The 24817-nt window shown below is 44.6% G+C and overlaps 1 long non-coding RNA gene across 3 annotated transcripts in view; it reads right to left on the minus strand.

The window, feature by feature from the left end:
- Positions 1-569: 569 nt before the first annotated feature.
- Positions 570-24817, minus strand: part of LOC101935965 (uncharacterized) — a 97018-nt gene continuing 72770 nt past the window's right edge. For all 3 annotated transcript variants that reach the window (XR_254905.5, XR_010591926.1, XR_006172354.2), the window contains exons 3-5: positions 16233-16359; positions 15472-15652; positions 570-2524 (exon numbers count right to left, since the gene is read on the minus strand). This is a non-coding gene — a long non-coding RNA (uncharacterized LOC101935965). The remainder of the gene's footprint in view (positions 2525-15471; positions 15653-16232; positions 16360-24817) is intronic.

The raw sequence follows: 24817 nt of genomic DNA on the forward strand, positions 1-24817 counted from the left end.
GTTTCAATATAATAAACAAAGGACACGATATTACTTCACTGGCAGAGTCTGACTAACGCAGAAACAGCTTTAAATCCTGGCAGACCGAGTGGCTTTTTCACCATGCGCTGGCTAATCCGTTCGGAACAACAGCAGCGCTAATGGCTTCGAGAAATGGAAATTCAGATCCCTTACCTTAAAGAAGAGCCACAGTATATGCATGGCTAGCACTTTCTTTTTTCTTGCAAACATAGCGAACTGACTCATCACAGTTGTTTCAAAGGAAACTTTTACAAGACGTTCACACACTGGAAGGGGGCTGCCTCTTGCACTTTCAGATTTCATCTCTGCAAAGTGTCACAATGTCTTTGGGTGGCAGTGCAGTGTACCAGATAGAGCACTGAACTGTGGGTACGGAAACACTGGCTCTGTTCCTGCCTCTGCTACTGATTGGTTGTGTAACCTTGGCTAGTTACTTTACTTCCCTGTAGAGCCGGTTGGAGTTTTTTCAGCGAATAGTAAATTGACCAAAGTGCATTTGGGGGGGGGGGGGGGGGGGGGGGCAAAAATTGTCACGAATTTGGGTTGAATTTGGCAAATGAAACAAACCATTAAGAACTTATTAAAAAAAGTTTTAATCTGTTAACTATTTTTCGCCTTCCTCTGCAGCATGGGGCACCTGTCACTTGAGGGGTTAAACTAGAGTAAATGGTGAAGTCTCTGTAACATGAAGTCTTTAACCATGACTTGAGGATTTCAACAACTCAGCCGAGGTTAGGGGTCTATTCCAGGAGTCAGTGGGTGAGGTTCTGTGGCCTGCAATGTGCAGGAGGTCAGACTAGATGATCACGATGGTCCCTGCTAACCTTAAAGTCTATGAGAACATTTTGACTCTTTGTTTCAAAATGACGTTTTGTTTAGAAAGCACAGAATTATAGGACTGGAAGGGGCCTCAACAGGTCATCTAGTCCAGTCCCCTGCACTGAGGCAAGACTAAGTATTATCTAGCCCATCCCTGACAGGTGTTTGTCCAACCTGTTCTTAAAAACCTCCAGTGATGGAGATGCCACAGCCTCCCAAGATAATTTGTTCCAGGGCTTAACTATCCTTACAGTTTTTTCCTAATGTCTTAATGTAGATCTCCCTTGCTGCAATTTAAGCCCATGCAGTTACATCTATTAAAACGAGGGGGAGATAATAAAACATCCAGAAACAAAATGAAATTAAATGAAAAACCCAAGGAAAAAAATGAACCAAACCAAAACATTGGGAGGATTTTTTTGTTTCGGCCCCTGAACTGAAAAATCAATTATTCACTGAGCTTTACTGCTCTGTCCCTGTGTCCCTTCCCATCCTTTGTCTTTTCTATTTAGACAGTAAGGTCTTCCTCATTGGGTGGGATCCGTGTTTTACTATCTGTCTGTACAGGGCTGAGCACTATGGGTCACTGATCTCAGTTGGGGCTCGTCAGGGCTAATGTAATACAGAAATTAATAATAGGAATGGATATCAAGCTAAGAATGTGCCGTGTGTTTGATAGTACTTTTGTATTCGCACAGCTTGTCAGTCAGACCAGTAGGGTAAAGGAGACCAATGGAAAAGAGACTTCCTCTTTCGTCAGTAACTCAAGTCAGTGTTCAAACCCATATCTCGGGAGCTGAGAGCTAATAAAGATTATAACAATTTGTACTAACACGGCAACTTCATCATAAGGTCTCATAGAACCTCACCAAAAGTTCATGCTGTCTCACCCGACCCCTCTGGTGTGAGCTAAATTTCCCCATTTTCAGTGAGCTTGGCTGTGCAACTGAGCCCTAGTCCATCAGTGCGTGAGCAGCTCAACCCTCCCCCACCCCATGTAGGTGCAAGGCGAGACAGAGCTAGCACCAGCACCACCCATCCCCGTAAGTCACCCTGGTGCAAGCGCCAGTTTGCACGGGAGCCGTGTGCCTCCATGAGAGGTGTATCGACACGGTTACACCACTGCACATTTCACGAGTGTAAACAAAGCGCAGCGAGAAAAAGCCGTTCCTGGTCAAAGAGCCAACACAAGACTCGTGTACTGCTTAAGTGTGAGTGAGTGAGTGAGTGACTTTCCTAAGATTGTACTGCAGGGCCATTGGTAGAGTCAGGGCTAGCGGTTTGAAGTCCTGAGTCCCAGTCCTACTTCTCTAGCTATGAACCGATGCATCCTCCCACTGCATTTTTGCAAACCCTCCCCTCCACCTGGTTGTCCCACTGGAAAAACATGCCATTTTCCATAGGCAGGGGAGTTTTGGGTTACTAGGAACACAAATCATTATGACTAAAATGGCATTCCCAATTTATTGTTTTTGTTTTATTTATAATTTTATTCCTTGCTCTACATTTTCCATGTGTCTCATGTCACTCGCATCCATTCAGGACTTTACATGGAAACTTGGGCTCCTCTCCACTGGCTAATGTGTTGACGGCTTTATAAACAGTCTTGTTTCATTGTTTTCTCTGCATGTTTCTATCCCAAGGGTGTGTGACTAACGTTATGTTTGGTACAAGTCCGAGCATTCTGCGAGATGGGGGAAAGGGAGGGAGAAAGAAAGGCAGTCATTAATGTGATAAACTGGAGAAAATAAGGAACATAAAATTATTCAACCCCGGCTCCAATAAAGGAAAATCTTGAGAGTCCAGTTTAAAAAAAAAACTGGCCAAAGAAAAAAGGCCAGATTTTCCATGAGCTGCAGACAATGCAAAGAAGTGCTAGATAAATCACCTACACATAACTAGATTTTCCATCAGCTCCTGAAACACAACCCTTTGAATGAAAAGATCTCCTTCTGCTGGCGGTAGTAGAAGGGTCTTTACTTTCACTAAGGTACAGCCAAACGAAGGCACCATCACATGCACAGATGGGACACAATTGCTCACATCCTGCCCCCTAAACTGCCAGTGCAATTATTTTCTCAGGCTAAAAACCTGACCGCATGTATGCCGTGCAAATCAGGAATGCTCAATGACACCGCTTGCCCCTATGCATTCAAGGTTTCGGGTGTGCAAAAGTATGGGTGCCAATTTACAGGCAGCTTTTGAAGATTTGCTGCGGTGTGTCAGAGGTACTGCTTAAAGTGACCTCATCATTCAGATCCTCAGTGGAGGGATGTTCATTTACACCAGCTGATCTCATAAATTTTTAATAATCCTCTTGTGAGTTCTTAATGACTCCTTCATTAATTAATGTTTTTGTTCGTTCTGTGAACAAGTGTTTTGTTCAATGTACTTATCCCACACCCGCAGCACATGGGTGGAACACACACACACACACACACAAGATTATGATCTTTTCCTCACCCTTCCAACCTAGTAAGGACCAGCAATTGTTTGCAATGTGAATTTTGCCCGAGTAAGATCCGCAGGCTTTTCCCCTTAACATTTTTCCTTAACCTGTACGCTATCAGCACCAAGAGGGATATCCCTTCTGGAACTATGGAAAAATGGACCTAAAATAAAAGCTGGTGGTGGTAATGCTTCTGTAACCTAGGGCAGTGCAGTATCAAATCAGTGCTCAGCTCCTATGAAAACCTTGCTGGCTGTGAAGATCGATACTGTAGTTAAGGTGATTTTCTGACATTAAGAAATAGGAAAAAATGAGTATTCTAAGGCAATGAAGGGGTGAGGAGGGGAGACTGAATTAACACATCTGGTTACGTAATTACATTCACTAAAAAGTTTACAATCCAAACTACCCAGACGTAATTGATCGGACTATTGTGGTGTGTCACTTTCACTTACTCATATTAAGCAGTTGGTTTCACCTAGCTTCACCCTGGGCTAACCTTCGCTGTTGACCTGCTACAGTACACTTATTAAAGCTGCAATTATGGGGTGACTCTTAATAGCAAGGTCTTGGTTCAGAGGAGGGGGGGAATGTTTCTGTAGCTCACATGTGACAATTAAAGATAATTTAAAATGTAAGTAATTGAGCTGGGTTTCTGGAAACTACTGTAGAGGTCTTGTCCCAGGCATCTGACAGGCACGGTGGTGTATTTTGACAAGTTGTGTGCAGATTTCCATTATATACCAAGGAGGAGTTCTATTTTCTTTGGAGTCACTGGTCAGGAAATGGTGCTTGTGAAAGGTCAGGCCTGGAAGACTCAGGAGGGGATGAAGGTGTTACTCAGATTTTATACCCTGGGGATCTAATTTCAATCTAAATCTTAAATCTTTCTCAGCCTCATGATTCTTGCCTCCTGTATAATCTTCAAGCTGCAGAGAGACAGGGCCTGATCCAAAGCCAATGCAAGTCTTCCCATTGACTTCCATAGGTTTGGATCCCTAGAGAGGCACCAGGAATGGTAGACCTGAGAGAAATTGTCCTCAGTTCTCTGAAGCCCTGGTGCCACTGGCTTTTTTAAAATGAGTAATCACTGATGTTCATAAAGTTTAGAGGTTTGGCTAAACACCCACATGACTGGCTGCTTTGCCATCCCCTTTCTCAATTGTCCAAAATATTCAAGCCTGCAGAACTGGATGTGAAATCTCAGCGGTCTCCAAGATTTGCCCAAGTTGGGATAGATGGCTGAACATTCCTGAAACCACACCCTGAAACTTCTGGAGGTTCACCAGCCGCTAGCAAACAGTTAAGTGTTGTCATCAATCACCAGCACCTCAGACTAGTGAGTGGAAGTTAGGGACTAACTTAGGGTCCATCTTTAATTAAGGGACTGCCATCTGACCACAGGGATAGGAAGTATATGCTTGATCGACTGTTTGTGTACATCCTTGACTCCTTTCTTCTCTCTCTTCCTTCCTACAAAGCTCTTAGGTGACCTACAGGTACCCATTTAAGAAACCAGAATTGTAAGTGTGTAATGTCTCTCAAGATACAGGGGCTTGGATTTATTAGTTTACTGTGACGAAAGATTATTGACATAAGGCGTTATATAGGAGGCAAAATTACAGGATTTTTGTTTTTACTTTTTTTTTTTTAGATTGATTTCAAGTATGACCCAATCACTGCCCCGTTTTCATTAAGTAGCCATAGCTATGTGGATACATAACACACAGCATGTTACAGGGATCCAGAGAGAGATGGAACAGAGCTTGTATCATGGAGCGTCATGCAGACAAGACTATGGCTTCCCACGAGTTATTCCGACAAATGCCACCGCGTTGAACAATGCAGCAGCACTCGCTGCAAGCAGCATTCCTACAGCCATATCCCAGTGTCCCTACAATCTGACAAGTGAGGTTTTATAGTAACACCATGTGGCTGGCTCCACTGTGGCTGGAAGGGGGGCTTAGAGACTCAGATGTATTTATTAGAATTGTATATTTACAGATCTTCCAATGGTAGTGGAAGGAGAAAAGAAAGCAATATGTAGCTAGTTTTTAACACCAGCATTTGGATAACTGGTGTTGATTGTGGCAAGACTAATCCAACCTTCTCTGCTTTTGTCTGTGCAGAACTGTTGTAGAATATTTTGGGGGCAGCCTTTTTTATGTTTTTAAACACATAACACATAGGAAAATAACACACTATAGAAACTTGGCAATGGATTAGTTTGGAGTAGCCAAGTTGGGCATGGAAAAAAAAAATTAGACAATAAAAGGTTGTTTCTAGCCAAGTTTTAAGTGAGTACACAATACATACCTTTTTTTGCCTTACTTATTGGCCAACTTGGCTAAGGGCTCATGGAAAACAGTGAAATGGAATTATTTTAATTTCTGCATGCTCTTTTTTGACCAAGCAAAAGTTCTTATGAGCAATAATTTAATTATGGCAAAAGAGGAACATAGACATCGCTTTAGGGATGTACCATAGCAAAACCTATTTTGTGTACTGTACTCAAAACTAAGGTTCATTTTCAAGCCCAGATGATCTAATGCTAATGCTATTTATGATTATTTTAAAATTATTTATTATAAAGCATGTCATAAAGTGGAAAATTACTGGTGCCGACCACATTTCCAAACAGGCTAATTGAAAACTGAATATTGAACATTTGCTTACTAAAGCTAGTGTGTTTTGTTATGCTAGGATCAAAAGGGATACTTTTAAGTTAACCAGTGGCTTTTGAAACGAACAGACGTAGCTGTCTCTCTTCCGGCGTGCTCTTTGCATGACAGGTATTCTCCAAGATGGCTTCAGTCTGCCATAACATGTTTCCACAGATTTTTGTCTTTTCCCTGAGGTATTTCAGGTGGATTGTTGATTAAGAGCAAGTTCCTTGCTGACGTAGGTTGGGTATTTAACATCCCTGGCATGGCGCTTACTTTTGGCTTGCCAGGTGCCTTGGAATTTTTATGAGGACACGCAGTTTTAAAAAAAAACTGTTTTTTTCCGAGCAGATTCCTAGACCTATGTAGCTTGGAATCAGGTATTCAAAAGACCCTGGGTTTTCTGTGGACGTGGCTACGCTGGGGATTTTGGGACCATTTTAGCTGTGCTGATGTAGCCGCCCCATTGCAACCCCCTCCTCCCCCCATTGTAAATTTGCTGCACCAGCTTCAAAAGTAGCTTGCACCAATGCAGCTAATGCTGATTGAAACTTCGGACTGGATTGGGGAAGGGTTCAACTCTGCAAATAAATAGCTACAGAGCTAGGCGCTCAGACAGGAAAGTGGTCCCCTATTGAGGTCAAGACTCCAGGACCTTCCTTCCTTTTGAAGACTCTGGACATTGGAGCGTAAGGGTTAGAGATCTCCTGAACAGCTTGATGTAGGAATGTAAGCTCCAGACCAGCGATCCAGCTAGCCCTGTCTCCTCTCTTCAACAGAGGCTGGCACCAGATGCTTCGAGGAAGGTGCAGAAAACCCTGCCCCTGAATAAATCCCGACTTCCAGAAATGTTTTGCAGGTTGAAATTTCCTGATAAAAATGCAGCCTTTCTTCGCATTCATTTCTGTTAGGACGGAGATTATAACATGGCAGCAGACGGGGGGGAGCGGGGGCGGGCACGAAGGCTAGTGCTGACGAACTGGCCTCCCAACTGAGGCTAGGTCTACACTGGGGGGGGGGGTCGATTTAAGATATGCAAATTCAGCTACGCGAATAGCGAAGCTGAATTCGACATATCCTATTCGACTTACCCCGCTGTGAGGATGGCGGCAAATCGACCACCGCGGCTCCCTCGTCGACGGCGCTTACTCCTCCTGACGAGGTGGGAGTACGCGTGTCGATTTGGGGATCGATATATCCGGCTAGATGAGACGCGATAAATCGATCCCCGAGGGGATCCTGGACCCGCTGATCCAGGCAGGTAATGTAGACTAGCCCTGAGATAAAGATAGGAGCAGTGGGGAGAAGGACATGGCAGTTAGGATGACCAGATGTCCCGATTTTATAGGGACAGTCCCGATTTTTGGGTCTTTTTCTTATTTAGGATCCTATTACCCCCCACCCCCGTCCCGATTTTTCACACTTGCTGTCTGGTCACCCTAATGGCAGTAGAGGGCTGAGAGAAATAGCTGGAAGCCTTTGAAACTGTGAGAGAGAGAAAAAATTGGCAACGAAACCTAAGACAGGAGAAACCCTGGAAACAGCGCAGGAAGAGAGGCTACAGTTTATACTACAGAATCCAGTTAAATAAGCACAATCATCTCCTGAGCTGCCACTTGCTGACACACGGCCATTCTTTTTGACAAGTGCTGGTCAAAAAATTTCCATCCAAAATAATTTCCAAGGGAAAATGGCCTCTTCTGACTAAATGAACATTTTTAGTTTCTTTTACATTTTTCAAACTTTTGGCCAAAAAAAGCCCAAACCCCTCAAAATGATCAGTTTCCGTTTTGCCATTGGAATAAAAGGGTGGGGAGCAAAAACCAAAATGTTTTCAGTTTCGGCTTCTTTTTTGCATAGAAAAAATTCAAAGGCAATTTTCAGACCCCCCCCAAAAAAGTCTGAAAATTTTCCCGGGAAAGCAATTGGCATTCTTTGCCCAGCGATATTTAATACCAACGCACTACAAGTAGCTTCCCAGCCCACATTAGTTGTTACATGCAAACAACAAGTTCATGGAAACCCTTTCTGAGCAGATGAGAATCACCCAGCTGGCTGTCATGACTGTTACGCGAAAACCCACAGACAGGCGTCTCCAAACCTTGAATCTGGCACAGGATGGAACACCACATAAACTGAGCAGCCAGCCCTCTGGGAAAACTTCATTGCCATCTGTTTACTTGTGTCAGTGGGGGAGAAATCGCAACATCGCAAGCCTTGTCAAGTTCACATGTATGAGGCAGGTGAGGTCATTCCTAATTATACCCTTGGTAAGGATTTTCATGAACTAACGTACCTAGCACATGAGAAGTCCATTCTGCGTAGTTTATGCAGCATTTGTTAGCGGGGATGACTGGTTAGACGTCGTACCCAGACCCAAACAATGGTCTGGATGGGAACGGTAAACATGATGAGTAACTATCCATTCAGAGACACTGAAGTCATGTTTAATTCAGCAGGTAATAACTTGATTTTTGACATATGCAGCAGCGAGATGGGTTAAAATGACACAGCTGGCATGAGACACCATATTAGATTTTATTAGCATTGTATGTGTGGTGATGTGGTATTGCTACTGCATTTGCATGTCATAATAATAACTCCGATGAATGCATTAAGGGAAATACCCCCAGGTGAGACCATTGTATCTGTCTGGCCCCTTTGCAAAGGCACAGGAGAGTGGGAACTTGTTGTAGAGAGGGAGCGGACAGCACATTGGACAGGGACTCGGGCAAAGTTAATGGCAAACCCAGTTCTTCTCCTAAGGTCATTTACCCTCTGTTTACTCTCCTGCTCTTTGCTTGTTTACACTGCAAGTCTATGGGAAAGGAACCATCCCTTATTATGTGTTCATACAGGGCCTAGCACTAAAAACAGCACGTAGGAACCCACTAAAAATTAAAGTATTAGTAACACTTTTGCACTCTTCTTTCCTACACACTGACTAGCCATGATCTGCCCTCAATTATCTAAGCATTACACCACTGCTCAGAGGTACATACACATTTTACACCAAGGGCGATTGAAAAATACTGAGGCTAAGTGACTTTGCGCAATATTGCACATCGACCCTGTGGCAGAGCTGGCAATGGGACCCGGGAGTCCTGACACCCCGTCCTCACTTTAGCCACAAGACCATGCATCCATCCCTCCCTTAGTGTCTCCAGAAGTTTTATGAAATCCTCAGACGATTATGCAGGAATGGAAGGGGACTATGTTTGTGGGGTTTTTTTACAAAACCCAGAACTCATCCCTGTGCTGCACTGTCAAGCCCTATTCTTAGCCTCTGCTACTCCCTTGTTTGTTTGCTCATCCCAGACAGGAAACCACCCAGCAGCCTTTCAGGGTTTGGTTTGATCAGAAGTGAAGAATCTCACCTAAGTGTGAGAACCTCATGACATCAGTGGGACAGGCCATCCTGTTGCAAGGATTCTGGCATCTTCCTGCTCTTAATTGTTAATGAAGTTACCTTAAGCAACGTGTAGGAGTAGAGAGAAATGGCTTTAGGACATGGTCCCACATGTTTGGTGGCATTTCTTTACAGTTCTGGTGACTTTCCTACCGCTTTCCTTTCTGTGCTGTTGTTACGACCCCTCCGGTTGTGTAACTGACAGGGAATGAAACTGGGCTCGCTAGCTCCAACGCACAGACCTCTACCACTTGAGCGAAGCAACTAACTCCATTAGCTGGAAATAGTAGCAGGCGGCCATGCTCTGTGGATCAGTGACTGAAGGGGATCCAGACATACTTGGCCAGTGTGCTATACAGTCCTGCTCTCCTGCTGCACATGTATTTCTTCAGCCTGCCTGATCTGAATGTATAACCAGGAGACATGTTCAGCTTCTCCAGACACCTGAGTTTGAGCCTTCCTGTGCTTCCCATACAGGCCTCCAACCCACGCATAGCTAGACGCAAGCCATTCCCCACATGTCTTATGATAAGGCATGCCACTGAGTTACCTCTGTCCTACACAAGCCTGACTTGATAGTCCTGAAAATTAAGCATTGCCTGGGATGTGAAATTGCAGAGCTGGTGTTATGGCAAACAGTGTTAAAGGGGAAAAAAAACGAGGAGTCCTTGTGGCACCTACCAGTGTTAAAAGGGAGAAGGCTGTGTCAAACTCCTGCTCCCTTGGTGTCCCTGGCACACGTTATACACCCGGGTATCAGAATTCCGAGTCTCTCCCATGCTGTCATCACAGAAGTGGAATAAGGTGAGGCAGGATGTGAGGGGAGGAAGGACACCCAGTTTAGAGTAAGCTGTAGGGAAGAATCGCCCTTCCTTTGACAGTGCTAGTCCCAGAACCAGAGACGCAGGGCCTAATTCTCCTTGTGGCCTCATTTACATGCCTGCAAACTGGATGTAACGTGCTCCTAAATCAGATCAGAGTCACTTTGCCCGGGTATAAATGACTGCGCCAGGTGCAAAGCAATGGCGTGTCAGGCCCTCCGTGTCTCTGATGATGGTGACGAGCTCAGTACGAATGTGGATAGCTCTGAGAGAGACCAGCAGATGGAGAGAGAAAGAGACAGACATAGATCTAGTTTATTCTTTCCCCCTTGGCCTTCTGCATTTAAGGTCTGCCCCTGGAGGATGCACCTAGCAATCCTCGGCACAAGTTAGGGTGCTAAGCATCTCCCAGGAGGCTGCCCCAGCAAGAATCGGGGCCCTTAAAAAGCAACAGGACACAAACAAGTTTGCAAGGTGCTGTCTAGGCTCTGCTGGAGGGGATTTTCGGTGCCCAGCCACAGCTAGGACTCACTAAAGGCAAGGCCCCCTCCTATGGTGTTTTCTGATCACTGCACCACCCAGAGCCCACAGCTCCACGCCCATCTGCAAAATCAGCAGCTAGAGCTCGGAGCTCGGGGCCTGTTGACTCACCAGGACAGCTCAGGATGTGTAATCTTGTCGTCCTCTTAGCAAAACCTATTTTTGTCTCCCAAACAAACACACGGCAACTTTGGTGACGCGGATGAAAAACGGCTTTGTGGCGTCCCCGAAGGGAAGCCTCGTTTCAGTTGCATGCAAGGCGGCGATCAGCAGCCCCTCTCTCTTCGATTTGATGGATCCTACAACCGGCTTTATCCAAAAGCTACTGACAAATACCCGTGTGCTAACCTCAGGAAAACTAACTCGGAAAAACTGGCCGAGATCCTAGCGTAGCTGAAAGCGTCTTGAGGCCTGGCCAGCCTGAGCGGAGCATTGTGTTGTTGTTTCTTAAGAGTGCGATTCATTAAGTCCAGGAGTTGGGCAAAGTTCCTTTCTTTTCATCAGGCCAGTGTATGGAAGTGGGGGGGGGGGGGCTGGGGGCAAGCAAACCTTGGAAAATAAAACTTATTTGGCATTGCTGCATTAAACCACTTTGCATTTCATTGTAGGAAATTGTGTTTGCCCAGATTTTATTCAGCTCTCATCTCTTCCAGCCACATAGGGTTTGTTTTAATGAGAGGGGAGTTATAAGGACCTACTTTTTCCTGATGGTTTTATAATATTATTATTATTAATAATAATAACAGTAATTATGTTTAGTTCTTATACAGCCCTTTCTATCCACGTGTCTCAGAAGGCTTTATTAAGGAAGGCCAGTAGTAGTAGTATCATCTCCTATTTAAATCTGGGGAAACTGAGGCACAGATGGTTACAATGATGTGCCCAAAGTCACCCAGGAGGTCAGTGGCAGAGGCAGGAACCATGCTCATGCGCCCCTGTATCTCCTTAGACCGAAATTTTCCCATCAGCTCATAAAATCAAATCCCCGGTTCAATAGTGTCCTAATGGCTGAGAAGTAAGAAAGCAGGGAGCCTAAAAGATCCACTGGAAGGCGGGTCCAGTAGTTAGAGCTACAGCCTGGGATGCAGGAGACTTGAACTCACGGATAAATACATTGAAGACTGGGAGCCACTCAGATATGGTGTTGAAGGGGTCCATACCAGAACCTAAGCCAGGATGTGCCGAGTCTTCTTTTATTCATTCTAATTTAAGGTTTCACGTGCCAGTCATACATTGTAACGTTTTTAGAAGGTCTCTTTCTAAAAGTCTATAATATACAGTATAACTAAACTATTGTTGTATGTAAAGCAAATAAAGTTTTTAAAATGTTTAAGAAGCTTCATTTAAAATTAAATTAAAATGCAGAGCCCCCCGGACCGGTGGCCAGGACCCGGGCAGTGTGAGTGCCACTGAAAATCAGCTCGCGTGCCGCTTTCGGCACACGTGCCATAGGTTGCCTACCCCTGACCTAAGCTGTCTACATAGAGACAATGAGGCAAAGGTGTAATTTGACTGTAGAAATAGTAAAGTGAAGCTTAATAAAAATTATCTGGGGCAGCTCCCATGAAAAGAGGTTTCGCTGCTTGACAAAACCATAGAAATGACTAGACTCCCCTCCCTTTTTCTAGACTAGACCTGAGAGTGGAACCAATTCCCCGAGCGCCTAGTCTCCTTAGCGCCAGTCTCGCGAGGGAGGGGGAACCCAGCAAGCGAGCTATAAACTCAGCTGTGGGGAGGCAGCCCACTCCACCCTTCTCAGGTTCTTGCTGATTTCAGAATCGTTTGGGAAAAGCCTGCTGCATCTGGAATCATTTGGCCTGGATTGGGAGGGGGAAGCTTCTTGTTTGGCTTTGGGGGGTTCCCCCCCTCACAATTCAGTGCGTTCGCCTTTAAAAGAAAAGTTCCGCATACATTAGGAAATGATGCCATTCGTTTCGCAGGGGGACTGCGGTGACAAAGGAAGACAGCGAGGCTGAGATAAAGGCAAGTGGCTGGCGACATCTCTAGAGCTCCCAGTGGTAACAAGCAATAGGGACGATCCGGCCACCGGCATGAGCTGTCTGTCATCATGATCGTGCTCTTGCTGAACTCAGTGGTGAAAATCCCATTCACTTCAACAGCAGCAGAGCCACGAGCTCTCTGTTACTGCCTCTTGCCCTGATGGGTCAGACCAAAGGTCCATCTAGCCCAGTATCCTGTCTGCCGACAGTGGCCAATGCCAGGTGTCCCTGAGGGATGCTTTCGTTTGTTCTTCCAAAACATTGAAATGGAAAAAGCTGGCAGGGTTCAAACTCCAGGTAGAGAAATGGCAGAAAAATATAACTGGAGCTTCCTTTTTTCATCTCTCTTAACCCTAACCATTTACTAGGGCCATGTGTGAGGCAACAGGAAATGTAATATACAGGGAATATTATATTATGAATATTATGTCTAGGTTAAGATGAATCAGATTCCAGAGACGTGCAATAATTCCCAGCTCAGGTGCTGGAGGGGAGAGGTGTGCGTACTTTTAACAAGTGGACTGATGCAAGGTGAAGCATTGCTTACCGAGAAACAAGCCCCAAGGGAAAAGCCACATTGACTTGCAACCCAGGACGGAAGGTGTGAATCTGGCTAGTTCATTTAACCCGCAAAGTTGGTAATATTTTATGTTAATTGCTGTATGTTAAACCAATAAGCAATTTAGTCAGCAATGCAGCCAGCATGTGGGAAATGACAGACAGTGGGGATCCTGCAATCAGAATTGATTTGGGCAAAACCCCCATTTGTAATAGGAAAGAATAATTTCCAGCATGACAGGAATTACTGTGTAAAATTCTATGGCCTGTGTCCCACAGGAGGTCAGACTAGATAATCCCAGTGGTCCTGTCTACCCTTAAAATCTCTATGCCCAGATCCAGAACACAGTTGGCTTCTTGCCTTCCAGGAATCCAGAGAAACCTGGTCCCAAACCAGCTCTTGCTAGCTTGCACAGAGGAGAGTAATGAAGCGCTGCATTTTGACAGGCCTCCCAAGAAGAAACTGCTCACGCCACCAGAAATAAGCAGTGTGTTATCCTGAGTTCTCTCTGGCTAATGGCAGACACATGGGACCTGGAAGGAAGGAGCCGGAGCAGGAAGAGAAAGGCGGAAAGGGACTGAGATTAAAGAAGGTTGGAAAGAAGAAGTCAGATTTCACTTTCCTGCTGTTCCTTAACCTGCCTATACATGATCCTGTAGGTTCAAGATGTGCCTCTGATTCCAGCTCTCCATACGCCCTACCCCAAACAAATCCCCTGGAATCTAGCTCTCTCTTCATTTGTGTTGGTAAGAAAGAGGGAGAGGAAAAAGAGGATAAAGGCCCCTAAAAAGTGCCTGCTTTCCCCCCACCCTTTATTTTCTAATGATCTTTCTAAATTTCACACACTAGCTGATAACATGTGGGTCTCATTTACCAGTCTATCCCGTTCACCCCTGAACTAGACGGCTGATAGAGCAGTATTGCATTTGGAAGCATAATGTTGGCTGTAAGAATAGCTCCAAATACTCCATCTGCCACTGGGTGATTTCCATTTCAGGCAGCATGTGCCACCTTCTTAAAAGTGCCTCTCTCCTTTCTTGAATTGTCCGGATCAGTTCCTCAGCCGGCATTTTTCAACTTAGCAATTCAATGTAGCAATTTTCTCTATCTGAGAATCTGTCCCAAAAATCTATAACCACCCTCTGGAAAATGTTGTCTTTAAATTGATCCTCACATAGAACTTCGAATTATTTCAATATTTAATAGAAGAAATGTTTTTAGTGATGACAGTGCAAGAGGTTGGCATGTTTTTATTATCTCCACCACTACAGCTGGTTGAAATTTTTTCAACAAAAAAAGCTCCCTCCCTCCCTTTTTTGACAAAAAACAGGGTTCCATCAAAAATGAAATTTTTCACAGAAGCAATGTTTTTTATCAAACAACAAACCCAAACATATTTCAATTTCTAAAATCCACATCTTTTATGGGGAAAAAATTGATGAGTGTGAAAATTTTTTTTGTTTTGGTAGAAATTTTTCCTGGGGGGAGGAAAAAGTCCCATCCTGCTCTAACCCCACAGTGGTAATGCAAGAGTCCTCCATGTCACCCCACCACTACCATTACTATGTCTCAGCCCTGCACGGGTGAGATCCTGTCTCCAGACATCAGAGGGAAATTCAGTTTGCATGTTCTAGTCCTTGGCCTCCACACTGAGATGACAGTGGTGGTAGCTTTGTGACTAGCTGTAGTCTATCCAGGATTTGGGTTGAGACACCAGCTCATGTCAAACTGAAGTCACCATGAGATGGTAACAGCTTCCATTTACAACTGTCTGGGGTTAGAGCTAGGCTGACAATTTAATGAAGTCAGGTTTTGTATCCCAGTCTTAGACCCCTCAGCTATCCTGTCTACTTCTGCCTTCATAGTTTATGACTCTGTTGGAGTCCCCATTAAAAATCCCCTACTTGCCAGGCTTTCTAAAGCAGATATACAGTTTTGTCCCACTGTGCACTGGGGCCACACCACTAGAAAAGTTGAAAGGACAGGAGACTGTTATATAGGATCCAGAACAACACCAGATGAAGTCCCTTCAGTGCTATAGGATTTTCCATCTGTGAATGGGTAATGAGTTCTTGAGGAGGGCTGTATTAGTACAAATTGGACATTGTCAAGGTAAATTAAGCCAGACACTATCTAGACTGAGATGCTCAAAATGTAAAGATGGCTCATGAAAGATTTTTGAAAACTTACAGCGCATGGATGATTCTGCTGAGAGCAGAAATGTTCTGTATTTCTCCTCTTCTGTGGTTCCCACCAGACACGGTAAGCTCTCGACCATAACCTAGAGCCAGTCGGTGTACAGACCCTCAGCACCGCAGGAAGCATTTGCACCTTTGCAAGACTGGGGTGGTAACGTCAGGAGGCCTGAGGTCTGACAGCAAAAATATGCAAGTATTTGAGCATCTACAGTTGTGTGAGCATTTCTGTGCACAAATAGAGTATGCCTTGGTGGGGCTCTTTCAAAAAAAGAAAAAGAAGGGTCTTAAGGAGCAAATGCCCTAGACTAAATTCTCCTCTCACGTACACCAGCATGGAAACACAGCACTTCACTGAAGCGGCAGAGTTCTTCTGGATTTGTGACAGGGAGCAGGTCTCTGAGCCAGAATTATCAGTGCTATGCAACCTTGTTGCACTGTTAGGCTGGCACGAAGGGGCCATCAGGTAGGTTAAGGCCCTCTACTTCTGGGGGGGAGGGAATCCTAGAACAGAGAACCCTGCATCAGGCCAGCTCTGCTAACTATGCACTGCCTCCACTGCAGGCAGGAAAAGCCCTGGCTGCAGGAGGCATGTCAGGAAGGGGTAGACTGAATAAGGGAGAAGGGACCATGTTGGGGCTGGAGAGGTGTGACCTGGGTTTTCCTACACCCTGGTAGTTCTTTTCCCCTACAATGGCCCATCTAGGTCATTGCACCAGGATGCAAGTAAGGGAAATATCTCTGGGCTTCCCTTACCAGTACCGGGGTCCAAACGGGCACCCCTGAACAGGTGAGATGCAAGCTGCCAATTTCAGTCCCGGCACCCCATCTGATGAATCTTCCCCTCCGTCTTCACGCAAACATCCTTTGTAATTAAAACAAACTAAACAAAAGAAAAGAAAACACCAGCTCTGCGAGCAGAAGACTTAGAACTTGGATTAAAATGACTAGACATCTATCTCAAAGCACTTTGCAAAGGCATTCAGTATCATCATCTCCATTTTACAGCTGGGGAAAACAAGGCAGAGAAAGGTGAAATGATTTGCCCAAGGTCACCCAGCAGCAATGGCAGAAATAGAATCCGTGTCATCTGAGTCCCAGTCAGTTGCCCCATCGACTAGATTTTTTTCGTTTGTTTGTTTTCTGTGAGATGTCAGCAGCTTGTAATTCAAAAATAAAAAAATATATCAGGTCAATTCAATTCACAGTTCAGGGCTTGACTTGGACCTTAGATCACTTAATGGTGACATGAATTCCATTTTTTTTTCTCTTTTCAGTTGGGCTGCTGGGTCAGTCTAAATTTTCAGCCTTAATTCTGAATTTCCTTCTGTGAGATTTACGTCAGGCCCTTAACATGACTTAGTTTTCTGTGGTTGAATACATTTTGCCGCTCTCCAAAATGTGAGCTCATAGCAAAATGGACTGCGTTTCAATCCAGCTCTGCAACTGAGGCTTGGAGGGAGCAGGGAGAGTTAAAGGGAAACACACAAGGCAAACCACTTTGTCATTTGTTTTTCAATAAGCTAAATAATGCTGGAGGACAGTGTCATGCGTAGACACTGCCAGGGCATGGTGAACTGTTTTGCTGGGTTGGGTTTTCTGTTTAATTCTCCCAGACCTGCCTGAAAATATCACCAACCAGGCTTCAGTGGCTTCTTCCCAGCATATCTAGAACTGGGACCTCTCCAGACCGAATGGACACGCCAAGGCTCTTCACCAGTCAGTGCTCCCATTGCTGCTCACCATTGATCTTCTCCACAATGTTCGCTCACCTTTCCCTCCTCTGCCAACTATCCCCTTCCATTTCCCCTAACCATAACACTCATCTCCACTCTCCCCTTCCTTCCACTCTCTTCCCACACTAACCTTCACCCTCCCCGACACGCACCTTTCCCTCTGTTGTGGTCCCCATCCATCATAGCATCCTTCTCCTTCCCGTCTCCACACTCTGCTCCCTTTCATTCTCCTCATCGTAACCAGTCTGCAAAAAATACTTGGCCTTATCTTTCCTCTGGGCCATTCCAACATTGTGTCCCGCTCTGTCTCTTGGGGTCATTTTTCTTTAACTCTGTGTGAGTTTTCACAGCAAAACTCAGCTGAGGCTGACAGATTTCATCTTACTTTGACCCTCAGACCATAAATTGGCCCAGCTCTACTTGAAACTTTGAAACCCCTCTGGGTTTTGCTTGAAACTTCCCCTAGGTTGAAGGCTTTCAAATCTCAGAAAACTCAACCCAGGTTCAGGGAAAGGTTTGGAGCTGATAAAGGAACCTGAAAGTTGATGAGTTTCACCAGATTCCATGGTTTGTTAACAGTCAACATAGTTTATCCTAGGAACTCCTAAAGTCAACTCTGGTCCCCAGACACAGGATAAAATAGTCTCATGTCTGTCATCGCAATTTGTGGCATCCCCATCTCTGGCAAACTGGGGAAGGTTTGCGGGAAAACCAAACCTGGAAGATTATTCAAGTACCAAAAAAAAATACCACATGTTGTACTGATGGATTCAGAGTGATGTGCCCAGAGTTGGACAGAGCTTGCATTTTGCCCTGTACCATGAGAACCCCATTTTCCATTAATAAACCCTCTTTAGCTTGCCTTCCTTCCCACGCAATCTCCCCTAGAATGGGTGCCTATGTTCTACCTGAAGACGCAGCCCTTGCTAAATGTTTGGAATGAGCCGACACCAGGTTGGACAAGCTTCGCCAAGTCAGTTAGGACTGGGGGCTCGCTCTTTGAAGCTGCCATAGACAACGTTTGATCAGAGGATGAAAAGATAATTATTTGTCCAAATTTGAGTGAAACAAATAAAAAAAAAAGTAATTACCACTGCACTTCCTTTGTTCCATCCCAGGAAGAGATGCCATTGGCTCTGGAAATTCTTGTGTTTTTTCTTTATCTGTTCCCATCTCGCTATGTTTCACTCCATTCCCTCCCTTTCCTGACAGTCCTGTTTCCAGATTTAACGAGTCAAGATTATATACTAACTAGGAATGCAGTGGTCTGGCAGCGGGGCCAAGTAATCCTCCATCGGTGCAACCTGTGAAATTGTTGCAGGCAAACAAGCTGTACAATAATGGTCATGACCGGCTCGGCTAGCACAGGAATGTAGGACTCTTGGCATGGAATAGACACATGCCTTGCTGTGGCTGGACAACACACAGGTATCATCTGTAACGTCAAAATGGCTGAAAAGTTAAACACTGGTTGGTAACAGACTGTGAAACCCACAGGTGAGGCCACGTCATGAAAAAAAAAGAGTTCTCTCAGCCAGGCATGTAGCTGTTTCAATCGCGCCACGCTGACTCAGCGGATTTTCTAGGCTTTAGGGTGACACTTGGACAGGTACCAATCCTTGACTCTTATGATATAGATATTTAAGTGAAAGGGACACCCTGGGGCAGAGGGCCAGCACAAAGGCTATGCTCCACTAAATTCCGAATGTTGTCGGTTATTTTACAGTTGGAGAAACTGAAGCACAGCGTGAGCCCAAGGCTGCTGTCAAAGAATAGAGCTGTTCCTGGCTTATAGGCCTATGAACTAGAGTCACCAAATGAAATTAATAAGCAGCAGGTTTAAAATAAACAAAAGGCAGTATTTCTTCACACAACACACAGTCAACCTGTGGAACTCCTTGCCAGAGGATGTTGTGAAGGTCAAGACGATAACAGGGTTCAAAAACGAGCTAGATGAGTTCATGGAGGACAGGTCCATCAATGGCTATTAGCCAGGATGGGCAGAGATGATGTCCCTAGCCTCTGTTTGCCAGAAGCTGGGAATGAGCGACAGGGGATGGATCACTTGATGATTACTTGTTCTGTTCATTCCCTCTGCGGCACCTGGCATTGGTCACTGTCGGCAGACAGGATACTGGGCTAGATGGACCTTCAGTCTGACCTAGTATGGCCATTCTTATGTTCAGGCCACTAGACTACATGTTCCTTTATAAAGGAATATTTCTCTTTAGCTAAAGCAAAGGTGGCTTTTGCAGGGTTTCGAGGCCTGGGCTTTATCCCTATTATCAATAAATACTCATTAGGGAGATAAACAGCCACCCTGACAGCCAATAATGTTGTCCAACAAAAAAAAGGGGATGGTATTACTCACGTTGCCTATAAATAACGGCCAACATTGCAGGCTCAGACACGAAGACACATTTTGCCATAGGCAGTGGGAGGCTGGGGCTAAAGGCATGAGGATCAGGGAAGAGAGAACTGGACCCAGGAAAAATGGCAATGTTTTGTTCTCTTTTTGTGTCCTGTCTTTCATACAGGTTTTGAGCTTTCTTGAGGAAAGAGGCCTTTGTTCTGGGCATGCACAGGGCCTTGCACAATGGGGCTTTGACCCTTCATCTGGGAACCGAGGTGCTAGTGACATATAAATAATAACTAAGAATAAGACACGGAGAAAGAAACAGAAGAAAAGATGGAGCAAAAATAAGAGTCAAAGAGCCACATTGAGAAAGAGAATAAGGAAAAAGTGGAGGAAAAAATTGTTTCAGTTGGTTCTTCTTCTCTGGACAGATTCTAAGAAAAGTGGGTGGAAAGAAAAAAAACTAAGTAGGAATGGGAGACCATGGCAGCAAGGAGAGGACTGGGGAAAAGCTGGAGAAAGACAGAAAGGAAACATAACAGAAACAAAGACACTGCGGAGGGAAAAGAGATGGTGAATGGCTAGAACGGAGTTAATGAGAGCCAGAAACACAACAGGTTGGAGAAATGTTGATTTTATTTAGCATTAATTGCAGGAAAGAGCCTATAAACTGTGGTAAAAAAAACTATTATGTGCCCCATGCAATGCCAGCTTTGTGCCAGCCACCCCTTCGAAGCAGGTGTATTATTCCTAGTTCCCTAGGTATAAATAAATATTTGCTTTTCCATGTCTTTTTATGATGGCATTTCATTATTTTTTACTGCTATATAGTTAAAGGTTCTGATTCCTCCAGAACAAATCTGGAGATTAGCCCGTGTGCATGTAAATTAGGATGTAGGGGGGTGATGGAGGAGTTCTGCACCTGATCTCTCTCCCCTCCAGCATGCACATGATGATCATCAAAATAATTCCTAGCTCTTATCTAGCGCTTTTCATCAGTAATTCTCAAAGCACTTCACAAAGGTGTCAGCATCATTATCCCTATTTTACAATGGGACAGGGAGGCGAAATGACTTGCCCAAGATCTCCTGCGTGCCAGTCCAGTGCTCTAGCCACTAGGAAATACTGCTTCGCTTCCACGTACACGGCGTCATCTCTGCATCCCACTGACTGACTCATGCCTGCAGCAATTATGAAAACTTTCAGGTGACTATCCTATAGTAAAAACGATGTGTCTGGTGCTCTCTGTCTTTCCCTCTTGCTCCTGACTCCTCTAGCCAACATTCAGATTAGGGGAGGGGGAAAGGTGTTTGTACTTTACTCAAGCTCCAACCATAAATTTCTGCTAAAATGATTGGTGGTGAATTAAGTAGCACTGCTATTTTTAAGCTTCAGAGTTAACATTTTTTCAGTTAAGCTGAATGGGGGCATTTCACACTTGTCTTGGGCATTGTTTATGTCTGTATCTGCAGGCTTGATTTAATCAAGTCACATTCAGAAGACTTTCTTCACAACCATAAGGGATGGACACCTTTCCCCCCACAATGGAATCTTAAAGTCTGTAGAGTCAGATGGGAAGATGTGATCATCTAGAATTGGCTCAATCCAATTCCTGACCTAGGATGATGGGCTATACAAAAATGATCATTAATTTTAAACTTGTGGCCAATTCACATCAAGATTCACTGAGGGCCACACACCTTTTGGTGGATCTAACCTCACTTTGGATCAAACCACCGTTTGATTTATGATTTTGGGTGGAAAACCATGAAATGGTGATTTCAATGCAAAAGCAGGTGAAATTCTGCTGTTTTGATTAAGAAGCAGTACTGGTTAGGTGGCTTGCAAAACTCAGGATGCTGCAAACCATCTATGAAATTAAACAGGACAGAAGTTTTCATGATGTATAAACAGGGGAATCTTGAGTAGAAATAGGAGGTTGTATTAAATCTGTATTTGGCACTGGTGTGACTGCCAGTGGAATTATGTGTCTAGTTCTGGTGTCCACAGTAAAGAAAGATGTTGATAAACTGGGGAAGGATCATAGGGAATAATTAATAATTGGAAAACATGCCTCATAGTGACAGACTCAAGGAGAGCAATCTGTTCAGCTTAATTAGAAGGTTAAGGGTTCTGATTACAGTCTATAAAATAGCTATATGGGGAACAGTAAATTTGAAAGCACAGAATCTAGCAGACAAAGATATAACATGATCCAATGGCCGGAAGTTTAAGCTAGACAAATTCAGACTAGAAATAAGGTGTAAATTTTTAACAGCAAGAGTAATAACCATTGGAATGACTTACAAGATTTTGTGGTGAATTCTCTCAATCACTGGTCATTTTTTAATCAAGATTGGCTATTTTTCTAAAAGATCTGCGCTGGTTCACACAGGCTTAATTCAGGGACGTTCTATGGCCTGTGTAATTCAGAAGGCCAGATTAGATGATCAATGCTTGTTCATCCGTGTTGGACAGAGCTAGCCCACACATGGGGATCTTCAACTCAATCCAGTGTCCAAGCAAAGACACCGAGAGGAAAATGATTTATGGTTTTCAATCAAACAGCCACAAAAATGAACAATCACTGCAGTGAAAAACAGATTTTGTTTAACCCAGAAAGCCAAGCATCAGCTTAGGAACTAGCATTTAACTAGCTTCACCATTTTTAATGGCTCTGACTCCAGCCTACTCCCCAGAATGTCGAAACCAAGAGATTGGGAACGGGTGTGTGTTTGGGGGAGGAGGGGATTTCTGCAGTGTTAACAGAGTAAAAGTCAACCATGTAAAGCTGTTAGACTCCCTGAGCCTGTAGGATGTCTAAAGTTTATAGTCAGTGTTGATGTGGGCTCGCACTTGTAACATCTGTATCCAGCCGTGGTGCCAAGTTGGGCTTTTTTCCACTGCTTGGTCTCCCCTCCATGTGCATGTAAATCTCCAAAGGGAAACACTACATCATAATTTTTGACCAAAAAGGTAATCCTGGGCAGTCTGTTATAGCAACACCTGCAATGCACAGAGTCTTTTCCAGCCAAGACTACTGTTAATATGGTACAGGGCTTCCACTGCCCCCTCAGGGAATCCACAGACCAACGTGAGCTAATAAGCAATGGGGCAGACCGTTTAGATCAGCCAGCAGGTTTGTGTCACAAGACACTGAAAAGAGGGTCATGTGACCAGTGACATCTGTCATGAGGAAGCCAAATTGCAACTGCTGAGATTGTAAATGGGGATGTCAAGAGAACTGAAATCAGGGTGAAATTCACCCCAGTGCAAAGGGCTCACACAAGGTGAAGCACGCCCTCAAATCAGTGGTGCATGGGAGTGAATTTCAGCTTGCTGATTAAATGCTGCTGGGGATCAAACTCCATCCTTCATCTTAAAGCACTCTGAGAGTCACCAGAACTTAGGGTGAGTATGTCTTTATTAGTAGTATATTAGTTGAATTTAATGCAGGGTGACTGACTTTTTCTGAAAGCAGCCATTGTGAAAGCTTTTCCCCCCTTCTTTTATTACAATTTTCCTTTTATTGCCCATACACTTTACTCTGCAATACCCTATTCCTGGGCAGACACGACCCTGCCAACATGCCTTACTCCTGACCTGCAGCACCTCCTCTTTGCCAGCCCAGAGCTCACATACAGCTCTTCTAATCCACCTCATTATTAACCTTCAGAACCCCCTGCACTTCCAGCCTTTTACCCACACACAGAAGGCCAGGAATGAGGTACATTGCCTTACTTATCACCATCCCATGACAGAAGCTGTGGGGTTGCAATCACCAGATATGTCCTAAGACAAGTGTGACCCCAGGTCTCTAGAGGGCTAACGCATTTATTCTGCCTGAGCTAACTTTTTCATGACTTGGATAGCATCCATAGCATATTACGGAACTCTCTCTCTCTCTCGCTCTCTCTCTGTCAAGGTCAAAGAGGTTCCTTCAAGTTTTCTGAAGCAATCTGGAGAAGGTGAGTTTGCTCAAAGGGTTTATGCAGGACCTACCAGCCCTGGAGATGTAATTGGGGCAGTAGAAACACAGCTTTATTAAAGAGAGAGAGAGCACAGGTATTAGCCATCTGTCTGCCATGGAATATTTCTGCAGTACTTGGGACTGTGGTTTATTTTACTAGTGGTGACTAGTTCAAGCCACATTTAGTCAATAAATATGAGCTATGAGGTCACTCCACCGTTTAGCTGTTACCCTGTCTACACATTTCACAGCTGGGTAGTAACCTTTTAACTAGCGTCTACCTCGGTGGGGAGTCTACATAAAATAAGAGCCAGGATCCATTGGTCTTGGTGGGGGATCAAGAAATAGAAATGCCAGCAGGATTTCTGAACAGGGAACAAAAATAATAGGTCGGGGCAATCTCTTCATTCTGTTATGTTGGTGCGACTCCCAGTGGAGTTACGGGACCCCGGAAGCTCTCTCAGAGACGATGCCCTCCCTGCTTTTTAACATGGAAGAAAGGAGAACATCTACTTTGAGGGCACTGTGGTGTCCGGCTTCGCCATCCATTTGGAAACATGGGCCAGGACACAAATAATTCCCTTCAGTTTCCATCCTCATGAAACAGTCCTATATGACTGAATACAAAATGGTAGCCTTCCATAGGGTTATTTTAAAATAAGTGTAAAAAATGGATCTCATAGTCTAGCAGATTCTATAGGGCCCTAATACATTTCTCTAGAGCCCTACTGACTTCATTCAGTTCTACAGGATCCACCCATGAGGCCATAGTTTTGATTCAGTGTATTACGTAGATTCCCAAATCCTCTCAGGCCACGAGACCTGAGATCCAGCTGGAGAACTGAGGGTCTTGCCCCTCTTTGCAGTCTTTCTCCCACAGCTAGTTAAGGCCTTCAAAGTTTCAACTGTCCATCTACCCAAGGATGAGTGGTGGGACACAGGTCCTTGTTAAATGGCACTCTTTATTCTGCCACAGGGTGGTTGCTGCTGAGTGACATGAGGCTCTTCCCACTAAAGTCCCTTAGCAATGGGTCAGGTATATTTCCAGAACCCCTGCAATCATGGCAACTGAGACCACCTGTCAGAGCTGAACCTGGTTGTGATCATTACAGCAAGCCCTGATCCCATGTTAGCTAAAATTGCATCTAGAAACAGCAGTAGCTGAAATCTACCCATCTGAGACTAAGTGAGTTAGGCTTGAAAAAATTAAATCCGTGAAACTCTATGCTACGGGGACAGGGTGGGCAGGGACCGGGACAGAAGAGAATGTGCCAAGAAA

The sequence above is a fragment of the Chrysemys picta genome, chromosome 12 (genome assembly GCF_011386835.1).
Source record: "Chrysemys picta bellii isolate R12L10 chromosome 12, ASM1138683v2, whole genome shotgun sequence".
Lineage (NCBI taxonomy): Eukaryota > Metazoa > Chordata > Testudines > Emydidae > Chrysemys > Chrysemys picta.